Here is an 11239-nt window from a genome sequence, read left to right on the forward strand (position 1 = left end):
AATAGATATGAACATTAATAAATAAATGTCTTACTTTACTATTACTTCCACTACCACTACCCTCTGATGAATGTAGAGATTCCTATAATTATTTGAAGATAAAGATTTATTTGCTATTGTTTTTGTTGACTTGGAATTGACTCTTCATGGCTTTCTAGACTAAAAATGCACAGAACTTGTTTCCAAATCTAGAGGAATATCTGCTTTTACAATTATTACCTGAAGTATTTATGCTGATTCATACTGGGAACAGTCATAATATTTGTCAGACAATACATAAATACAACTGGATAAAAATAGAGACTCTGAATCACATTCTTATCATCCATCTAAACCAAACCATATAAGAGCATAAAGAAGAATATTTGTATTCCCATGCCATTACCTGCTCAGCTGGGTCATGAGACCTGACTTTCTATGCTTCTTATTCCTCTTTTCTACCTATTAAAATTCTAACTTTTTAAAAATCCTCACTGGATGATATGTTTTTATTGGTTTTAGTAAGAGAGAAGGGGGCGGGGGGAGAGAGGGAAACATTGATGTGAGAAACATTGATCGGCCATCTCCTTTATATGCCATGACCTGGGATGGAACTTGCCCAAACATAGGTATGTATACTTACTGGGAATCAAACCTGCAACCTTTTGGTGTATGGGTAAATGCTCCAACCAACTGAGCCACACAGCCAGGGTAAAATTCTAACTAACTTTTACAGTTATACTTAAACTAGAGGCCCAGTGCATGGATTCATGCACTGGTGGGGTCCCTCAGCCTGGCCTGTGGGATTGGGTCAAAACCAGCTCTCTGACATCCCCCAAGGGGTCCCAGATTGCAAGAGGGCTCAGACCAGGCCAATGGACCCACTGGTGCATGATCGGGGCCGGGGAAGGGATGCGGGAGGTTGGCCAGCCAGGGAGGGACCGCGGGAGGGCTCCAGGGCATGTCCGGCCTGTCTCGCTCAGTCCCAATCAGCTGGACCCTAACAGCTAGCTAACCTACTGATTGGAGCATCTGTCCCCTGGTGGTCAGTGCATGTCATAGCAAGCAGTTGAGCAGTCTTACATATCATTAGCATATTACACTTTGATTGGTTGAATGGATGACCAGATGACCAGACACTTAGCATATTAGGCTTTTATTGTATAGGATTAATCCTTATTAACAAACTCTGCTCCCCACCCCCATCATGGAAAGGGATCTCAAGTTCACAAAGCTGGAAGATTACCTAACTCAGAAGTTGTCAACCTTGGTAAAATATAGATACACTCTAGGGAGTTTATAGAAAATACCAAACTTTGGGTCTTAAAATGAGATTACTTAAGTCAGAATCTCTTCATCTGAGGTACAGCCTAGACATCAGGATGTTTCAAAGTATGCCAGCTAATTATAATGTGTGACAAAAGTTGATATGCATTGCCTTAAAAGTTCAATGTGGCTGGTGAATGGAAGGTGAGGGTTAAGGGTGGTGGCAAGGAGAGACTGGAAATGTTGGCAAGGCTCAGTTATGCAAGCCTTATAATCAATGCTAAGGAGTTTGGTCTCTGTCCTGGAGGACATGGGAGCCAAAAAGGGTTTTTAACTGAGAAGCAACATGATCAGTTTGGTGTTCAAGGAATTCAAGTTCTTTCATTTTTCTGACCTTTTTTTTTTAAAAAAATCATCTGTAAGTGAGTGCAGTTGATGACTTCCAATGACCTTCCTCATCTAACAGTAAATTATTTGCAGGGTCATCATTCCTAATCTAGAAGTGCAGGAACTAATGCCTCTCATAAACAGAGGCTCTGCATATTTCTATAAATACAAGACTATGCAGAACATAGTAATTCTTTGAGGACAGATCCTTCTAAGGCAGGGGTGGGGTACCTTTTTTTTTTTTTTCTCCCAAGGGCCATTTGGATATTTATAACATCACTCCCTGGCTATACAAAATTATCAACTTAAAATTAGCCTGATATATTTGTTCAAACATTTAATTAACTCATTCCTAATGCCTTGGCAGGGCCAGACCAAATGATTTCTCTGGCCTTATACAGCCCATGGGCTGGACATTCCCCACCCCTGTTCTAAGGGATTTTTAGAGGGAATGACTGCTAACAACCAGCTTCTGCATCACTAAGAAACTTATCTCTCGATGGAATGGAGGGCCTATTAATTAGCAAACAAACCCCTTGCAGGCCAAAGAATACAGGAAAGTCTTTCTTTGCTCTGGAAACAAAGATTGGCAACAGTAGGAAACTAAGCCCAAACTTTTTCCTGCTTTTATAATTATGGATCAAGAGTACAACACAGATATTTATTGAATTATATTGAATACAGGTTGTTAAAATTTACTTTAAATAATTCTAAGTAGACAGGCCTTTATTTTCTGACTCTAGTTCTGGGCTATATCATGGGTAAGTGAGGCTCCTAGAGAGGTGACTTCTGGATATGGCATTCTGTATGCATACACATAGAAACATTTGCAAATATAGTCAGCAATTCATTATTGTGATTTTTTGAAGGGCTAGTGAAACATTACCAGCTTAAATAGTGAAAATTGAATCTGGCTGTGTTGTTTTCAGTGGCATTTCAGTCACTTTTCTTAATAGTAATAATGTCCATCATTTGCATTGAGTTGGGAAAATAGTCTGCTTAGTAGTTATTGGTGGTGCTTGTAAATGGATGCTTGGGCATGAGCAGACTTCCTTGTTATGCACGGGTGGGAGAGGAGGGTGCATGTGAATCCAAGTTCAAAATATGCTCCAGAGATCCATGCTGTGTGCATTTAAGTACTGGAGTCTCATGTCCTCTGTTTCCAGCCAATGCCAGCTTCTTTTTTCCTTTCTGATTTATAGAAAAACAGCACATCTGTTTGAAATTATGTTTAGTTTTCATTGTCATCTGGAAGAAAAGGCTTCTGCTAATGAAAGTGATGAATTAATATGGAGTGCTTGGGACTAAATATGATGGATACTCTCAATAAACACCTGCACCATTAAAGGCAATTTTCTGAATCCAAATGCTGTTTTAGGGAAGATAGAAGCTACTATAATTGAAGTCTTAGGCAAACATGACCCTTTATGCCTTTCCTTGCACAGAAATCATCACATGTTGTTATGTTGAGGTAAGCATAAAATTTCAATTACATTTTGGGATCTGAATATGACAATGCCCTAGTTTTCACCCATTTAATTCTCTGGCTATATAAGCTGTTTATTCATTCCTTTCCTGGACAATAAAGAATTAGGGATTAAACGGGGGAAAAAAAAAGAAGCCGCCAAAAACAAGAAATCTTAATCCATGTAATTACTCTAATTGGCTAATGGAAGTCTTTTCTCAATAGCAGACAATTCTTTGTAGTTTACGGACACGTGTTTACATTTTGAAAGGATTAAATAAGAGAGGTTCACTTTTCTTTCTCTTGATAAATGGATGAGTAGAAAGCATACAGGCTGCAAATTCTTTGCAAACAGATGCAGCCCTTGAATTTTCCTCCAAACAACTTTTCTTAAGTTTCTACTCCACTCCTTTGTTGAAATGATGCCTAATTAAGTATTCATTGATGGCACCATCACTAAAAAACACCATAAATTAAATTGGGCTCTACATACCATTCATCTGCTAGGAGGCAGCAGTGTGAGCTGGCACTTGTTTCCAGCTGTTTTCTTGTCATTAGCTTTTAATTTCAACAACTACCTTCTTGGGCTGCCCCTCTCTTTTCTCAGCTCTGGTATTTGTGCTGTTAGTATGATTGTCAGTTCTGTTCTGCTTGAAAGGTTTCAGTGTATGTTGCTATGGTTACAGGTGCTAGAATTGGAAAGAAATGAAGGGGGTATCAAAGGTTTGACGTAGTTGTGATGAAGGCTTAGTGCTGAAATGTAAGCTATTACTTTGGCAGATTCTATGTTATTTGACAATGAATCCATTTTAATAGAATATTTAAATGTATTCTTGAATATATATGGTACATCAAAATGTAAATATGGATAACCAGATTTAAAGTAAATGAATATTTTAAACAGTTCTGAGTGCATATCCCATGGGACACTGGGGAACTAAATGAACACTGTTAGTGTAAGATGTAGTATCACCTAAGTAATATGAGCAATTTTATTAGTTCTCTGTCTCCTTAGAATGCCTGTGAATTTTCTCTTTTCTCATTTGTTTTCTTCAGCAATAGAGTGGAGTTCTATAAATTTGGTAATAAGGATATGAGTGCTTTAGTTGTTAAGGTGAATGAGGAAACAGGACTGGCCCTGAGTTTTTGCCAAAGCCCCCTTCTTGTTTGCTGGAGGGGACAGGCTTGGGGAATTGGCTGTCTCCCCCTTTCCAATGGGAGACACTCAGAACTGTTGATTATGATGCCACCCTTGACCTTGCTGTGATACTCTGGCTACCTTGCTGCTCAAGATGATCATCCTTTCTTAAAGCAATTAAGGAGGCTGCTGCTCCCTTTTGCCAATCTTTCACCTCTCCCCTATCCTTTGTTTCTCTATGGCCCTGCTTTCCTTCTCTTTGCTTTTGTGATCTCCAAGGCAGCCTTCCCAGGTTCCCACAGAATTCACTCCATGCTGTTGCTTGCCCACTGTGTTTAGTATCTTTCTCCTTTCACTGAGTTCCTTGAGGGAATGAGGACATTTGTTTCTCTGTTTAAAGTAAAACTGATATAGATACACCTTGTGGTGATCTTTCAGACTTACTGCTCTCCACATTACAAAAGTTCTTGTATTTCCAGTCTTGATTTCTACACTATCCTTAGCATAGAGCATAATGGGGAACATGGACAGGACATGGGAGCCCAACTGCCTGGATTCAAATCCAAGCTCTGCCACTAACTGGCTCTGTAACCTTGGGGATATTGTAACATAACATTAATGGGTCTCACTTTCCTCATCTGTAAATTGGAATTAATAACTGAAACTAGTCCATAGAGTTTTTATTACATACTAGAAGCCCGGTGCACGAAATTCGTGCATGGGGGAATGCCCTCAGCCCAGCCTGCACTCTCTCCAATCTGGGATCCCTCTCGCAATCAAGGACTGCTTGCTCCCAACTGCTCGCCTGCCTGGCTGCCTGATTGCCCCTAACCACTCTGCTGCAGCCTGATTGACGCCTAACTTCTCCCCTGCTGGCCCGATTGCCCCTAACTGCCCTCCCCTGCTGGCCTGGTCACCCCTAACTGTCCTCCCCTGCAGGCCTGGTCGCCCCCAACTACCCTCCCCTGCTGACCTGGTCACCCCTAACTGCCTTCCTCTGCTGGCCTGATCACCCCCAACTGCCCTCCCTTTCAGGCCTGGTCCCTCCCAACTGCCCTCCCCTGCAGGCTTGGTCCCTCCCAACTGCCCTCCCCTGCTGGACTGATTGCCCACAACTGCCTTCCCCTGCCAGCCATCTTGTGGTGGCCATCTTGTGTCCACATGGGGGCAGCCATCTTTGACTGCATGGGGGCGGCCATCTTGTGTTGGAGTGACAGTCAATTTGCATATTACCTCTTTATTATATAGGAAGGATACATTATACACTGAGTGGCCAGATTATTATGATCTCTGAACGCATAATAATCTGGCCACTCAATTTTTATCCTATATAATAAAAGGCTAATATGCAAATTGTCCCCTCGACCAGGAGTTCGACCAGCGGGCATGCTGGCCAACCACCCATGTCCCCCCCCCCCCTGGCCAGGCTGGCCAGACCCCAACCATGCATGAATTCATGCACCAGGCCTCTAATATATATACACTGAGTGGCCAGATTATTATGCATTCAGAGATCATAATAATCTGGCCACTCAGTGTATATAATATGTATTATATAGAGAATATGTAAGTGTGTGTGTGTGTGTGTGCGTGAGAGAGAGAGAGAGAGAGAGAGAGAGAGGAAGCCTCACTTAGAACTCTAGGCAAGCACATATTAAGTGACATATAAATGTTTGTTTTTATTCAACAAATATTTATTTTCTACTGTGTGCCAAGCTCTATGCTTGGCCCTGAGCATAGAGCAGGGAACAAAATAGATGTGGTATTTGCTCTCATAGATTTTATGTCTAATAGAGTAGGCAAGCAGTACAGAAGTAATAATAAGAAATGGTGATGAGAGCTAACAATTCTTGCAACCCACACTTTTAAGAACTGTCTAAACATGTCATCTCATGAAAAATACCTGTATAGCCATGACAAGGAATTCTCTGCTCTCTGAAGTGTTTTGGGTCTACCCAGACAGATCTGTGAAGAGGAATGGTAGTTGGATTTTCAAGAACTCTCACACAGGATTCAGACTAGAGGGGCCACGTGACTAACAGCAATAAAAGTTTCACTTAAGCCAGAGTCTGGTCGGGAGTTTCTCGCTTTTACAAACAACACAAAGAGTCTAATTCTCTCTAATAAGCAGAGCTACCAACAGCAGTCTGTACAATAACTTTTAGAAACCTGACCTTGTGACCTGGAGGCCATCCTGAAACCACTGCACCACCCCCTCCTTCCACCACTCAATAAACATATAGCCTGATCTATTGTCGTCTGGAAGACAGGGCCCACGAAATAATTAACAATCCCCTCTCTGTTCTGCAATACTTACTCCAAACGTTGACCATTCAGAGGGTCTGGAAAGACTAAGCAAAGATGATGTTCTTACCAGGTGATTAGATGACAAAGAGTCCACTGCCAGTCTTCCGGAGCACTGTTAAATGCAGACCATGCCTCAGCATTCCTGGAAGCAGAGTAATTAAGAGCTGGCCCTTGTTAAAGAACTAACTTCTTCCCACCCTAAAGGCTTGTCTGGTTACAACAGGACTACTAAAAAGGGATTGGGACTTTGACTTGTTTTGAGTTTCTTTCTATTGAAAAAATTAAAAGTTGTGGGTTGTGCTCATGCTCCTATTTGCAAAGGAATAGTTTAGCAGTCAATGTACCATTATGGTAACTTTTTATTAAAAAAAACACACACACACAACCTATTATGTAGGCTGGTGGAGCTCTTTGCCTTTAACTTCTCCTTGCACTATTTTCTGAGCAGTAACTATGATTGGTGGGAAACAGGAAGAGCTAGTATTTAGAGATCTAAAAGGGAAAGCTTAGGCTTTGTTTGGTCCCTAGTACAAGACTGAGAAAAATTGCACAGGCTGTGGCCAGGGTATAATGGAGAGACTGGATTGAGTTGGACTTGGGAATTGCCTAGGAGTAGCAGATTGTATCTTAACAGACTAAGAAAACTGCAGGTCACGACCACCAGGACAACATCCACTTTTAGAGCCATAGTCGAGTGAGAGGCTACAGTGAAGAGTTGGAGCAAGAGATCAGAAGCTGAGGATGTAAAGACAAGGAGGCAGCAAAAACAATGATTAAGAGCATGGCCTCAGAGACATTCTATCTGGGTGGGTATAAATCCTGATTTGCCACTTCCTTGCTGTATGACCTCAAATAGTTACTTAACTGCTCTGTGTTTCTGCTTTCTCATCTTTAATATGGGGAGAATAATGCTACCTGTATGTGTCATTCATTTACCTGTTTAGTTTTAGATTTATTTCTTTTCCTTCTCCTGCCTCATAGGATTGTTGGGAGGGCCAATAAAGTTTGTGCATGTAAAACATTTGGAATAGTGCAGGCACATAGTAAGTGTTCAAGAAACCATATTTAAAAATAAGTGTCTGGAAAAAACATAAGACAGCTGTCCAACATAAGAAAATGTGATTAAGAGATTAAAAATGAAAACATAGTGACAATGCTACCTACCCCTAGGATTTTCTCTAAATGGCTCATTGAGCAGGTATCTCCACATCCTGTTTGGGTACCTTTCTGCTGCCACTACACAGAGAAGAATCTGAGAGAGAGGAAGAGATAGTCGTCCAAAATACCCAGCTTCTATGAGTGACAACTTTTGTCTTTTACTTTTTTGAGGATTCCTGTCATTAGAAGAACATATGGGTGGTATAGGCAGTCAACCAAAAACAGTTTTACCACAGCCAGGTATGTACTGGTACTATGAACAAGTTATGTGACTTATAACTTGTTCATAGTACCAGTACATACCTGGCTGTGGTAAAGTGCTGAGCAAAGTACATTTTTTTTTTTTCAAATCTGATAGAACAGGATTTAAATTTCTGCACTGCCACTTTCTGTCCATATTACCATGGAAAAGCCACAAATGCTGTCTGCACCACAATGTCCTCATCTGTAAAATGAGTGATGGTAATACTTATTGGGTTGTTGTGGGGATTAAATAAAACATATGTGCAAAGCAACTGACATGTTGCCCAGCTTAGAATCACTGCTTAATAAATGCTAGTTTCTATCTCCTTCTTTATCCCAAATAAATTGCAGATGAAATTATGACCTCATGCTACTCAGTTTATTTAACTTGGGCGAAAATATCACTCATTCTCTTCAAATCTGCCATTGTTTTATTTCCTGTTGGCCACTTGTTCTATCTTGCTGGTTTATCTCCTAATCCAGGGCCAAGCTGTTTAGCACATCTATTTGGAACGCTGGCAAAGGGAAGTCCTTTTCTGTCCAGGCACTGACTGAGTGCAACCTAAAGTTTTACAGAAAGTGGACTTGGGCTCCTTCCAGGCCAGTGTCAGTCTAAAAAATCCCAGTGGAGTATGACAACAGAAATCTCAGACAGCACTGGTCCTCAAAGTGAGAAGAGGGGTAGCAAAGTAGTTCAGGATAGTCTGGTTTTGCTGGAGCAGGGCTTCAGACTGTGCCTGGATAAACTGAAGCAGGACCATCCCTCTAGGTAGGAGGGCTAACAAGAGCAGGATCAATGGTCATGTCTCTAACCAACTGAGTTCTTGGTCAGGATAGATCTCACTGCCTAGTAGGATTACAGTATAAATATATAGCTGAGATTATTACATAGATTTATGGATTAGAAACACATGGCAGTGGATAGGATTTGGGCGTGAGGGTGTCTGAGCTTAGGGTCACAAGACTAATACTATGCTCCACTAGCTGGTGGGGCTGAGTCATCTGGGTGCCTTCCAGGCCCAGGTGCTATGTGGATACTACCTTTGGCTGCAAAGACTCAGGCAGCGGGGGGTTGGGGGTGGGAAGGGAGGGAAGGAGTCTAACAGATCTTCTCTACTGAACAATCATAGTTTCTGCCATTTTCACAGTGCTATTGTCTTATAAATTACCTTCTTTATATAGACCTTGCTAGTGAGCCAGCCCAAAGCAAGCAGATTTTATGCCATGAGATCCCACCCTAACCTTTCTTCCCACCCAACATTATAGCTTATTGAATAGCAGGTAGAAATTTGGCCAGAGGACAGCCATACATTAAACCAGCCATTAGCCTATGAGGTGGTAGAGCACAGACAGCTCTATCCTACAAAAGCAAGCTAGACCAGTCAGGTTCTTGCTATTGGAAGTACAAAGAAAACTAAATAGCAGTGGAATTCAAAGTTCTAAAAGGCCCATGTAGAAGATTTGAGGACCCAGGAGCATGCTGAAGTCATAAGGAAGCAGGAACTTTAAGGAGGCTATAACTATGCCATAGAAAACATAGAGGAAAGTGGAAGGAAGCTATATGGAAGTAAAAGAAGTTAGAAAGAATGCAAAGAAAGATCAGGTTATAGATGAGTAAGATTAATAATATAGCATTAAAGCCCTGGCCAGTGTGACTCAGTTAGTTGGGCATTGTCCTGTGCACCAAAAGGTTGCCAGTTTGATTCCCAGTCAGTGCACACTCCTGGGTTGTGGACTCAATTCCCAGCAGGGGCACACAGAAGATCAATGTTTCACTCCCATATAGATTCTTCTCTCTTGGACAAAAACTCCAGGACTTGCATTTTGGTTGTTTCAGCTTAGGCTCTTAGACCCCACAGGAACTTGTAGCATGGGGGAATAACTGTTGGGCACTTGCCTTGCCAAATCTTGAGTGATAAGCTTCTTGGGCTCCCCAAAAATGAAGCGATTCTTTTTATCATAGATGCCCATAATATTAAGGAATTCCAAGATCTCCTCAGAGGTGCAGTTGCCATTCAAGATCACACCCAGGAGAGGCATCACAATCCGTTTTATAGGAAATCTCCAGCCACACTCAGACTCCCATTGCTGGTGTCATCTTGGTTGCCGACAAGGGGACAAAGGTGTAGAAGTTACTGTTGGGTTTGACTTCTTTTGACTCTAAGCCAAAGAACAAATCTATGCATTCAGATGCTCTCCGGAGGATCTCAGGGAAGTCTTCCCTATACCTTTTGTGGACTAGCTTCAACGTATCTGCCTTTTTAATGGGCTCCCTCATTTTATACATATACAACAGGAACTGCACCAATTCACCTTCCTAGTTAGAAGATCTTGGCCAGAACTCCCCGTGGAAGTTGAGGCCCAGAAGGAATTTTTACTTTTCTGAACATGGTCTTTGGCATTTATAGCAGATTTTTTTTTTTTTTTTTTTTTATAGCAGAAACATCTGTAGTGACACTGGTGGTGTCCGGGCACTCATGGGCACCTAGAGAGTACCAGCACTAGTGGAGCTTGAGGAGCATCCCTCCAAAAAAGAGGAGGAACAAGTGACCTCTTCTTCCTCTCCTGTAGTGACCTGAGCACACTTGACTCTCAGCTCTGTTATGACCACATTTCTCACAAACATGGAGCATACTCTTTTGACCATGAGGCATGATGGTTGTTGTTGAGGACTGCAGAGTGGGCCAGTGGACACGTGATTTGGGCACCTTGACTCCATGTTAGTTTTTAGAATCCTCCCTCAGTAGAATAGCTGCATAGCACACACCAGAAAAAGGTCCTTGCTCCAAAGCAGAAGTCAGTGAGTCATATCCAACTGAGCTGTCCAGGGTGCCTGAGGGCTGAGAGCCAGGGTGGGGCTCTGTGGAACTCCATTGTTTAAGAGACAATAGACCTTAGGTCCTCACTCAGGGTCCTCACATGGTGTCTATCACACCCTTGGATTTCCTCTTCTAGTCATATGAGTCCACCAGTCTCCGAAGGTAGCCCTCACATTCCTGAGTTCCTAGAGGAGACATCTGTTTATGCAATACATGACTACTCCTTCTTGAGCCTCATAAGCCTAACAGCAGGGAAAAGTCTCTGTGTGGCTCCATTTTTAAGGATCAGTTTCGTCTTCAGCTCTCAAGGTCCTCATCTTCACACTTTTATTAAGGCCAAGACTTCTCCTTCTGCAGAACTGGGGCTGTCTCCTTCAAATCCAGGGCCTTTCTTCCTTAAGATCACAAAGGTGCAATCAATGATGGTTCTTCTGCAGCCTCCCAGAGCTAAGAATAGAATGGGGTTCTGTTTGAATC

The 11239-nt window shown here is 42.0% G+C and overlaps 1 pseudogene across 1 annotated transcript; it reads right to left on the reverse strand.

The window, feature by feature from the left end:
* Nucleotides 1-9715: 9715 nt before the first annotated feature.
* LOC308240252 (melanoma-associated antigen B2-like) lies at nucleotides 9716-10662 on the reverse strand (annotated as a pseudogene). Its single transcript has 2 exons — nucleotides 10440-10662; nucleotides 9716-10336 (listed from the first exon to the last, which is right to left on the reverse strand). The product of its transcript is annotated as a melanoma-associated antigen B2-like (transcript).
* Nucleotides 10663-11239: the final 577 nt, after the last annotated feature.

This window comes from Plecotus auritus (assembly GCF_963455305.1).
Source record: "Plecotus auritus genome assembly, chromosome: X".
NCBI classification, from domain to species: domain Eukaryota; kingdom Metazoa; phylum Chordata; class Mammalia; order Chiroptera; family Vespertilionidae; genus Plecotus; species Plecotus auritus.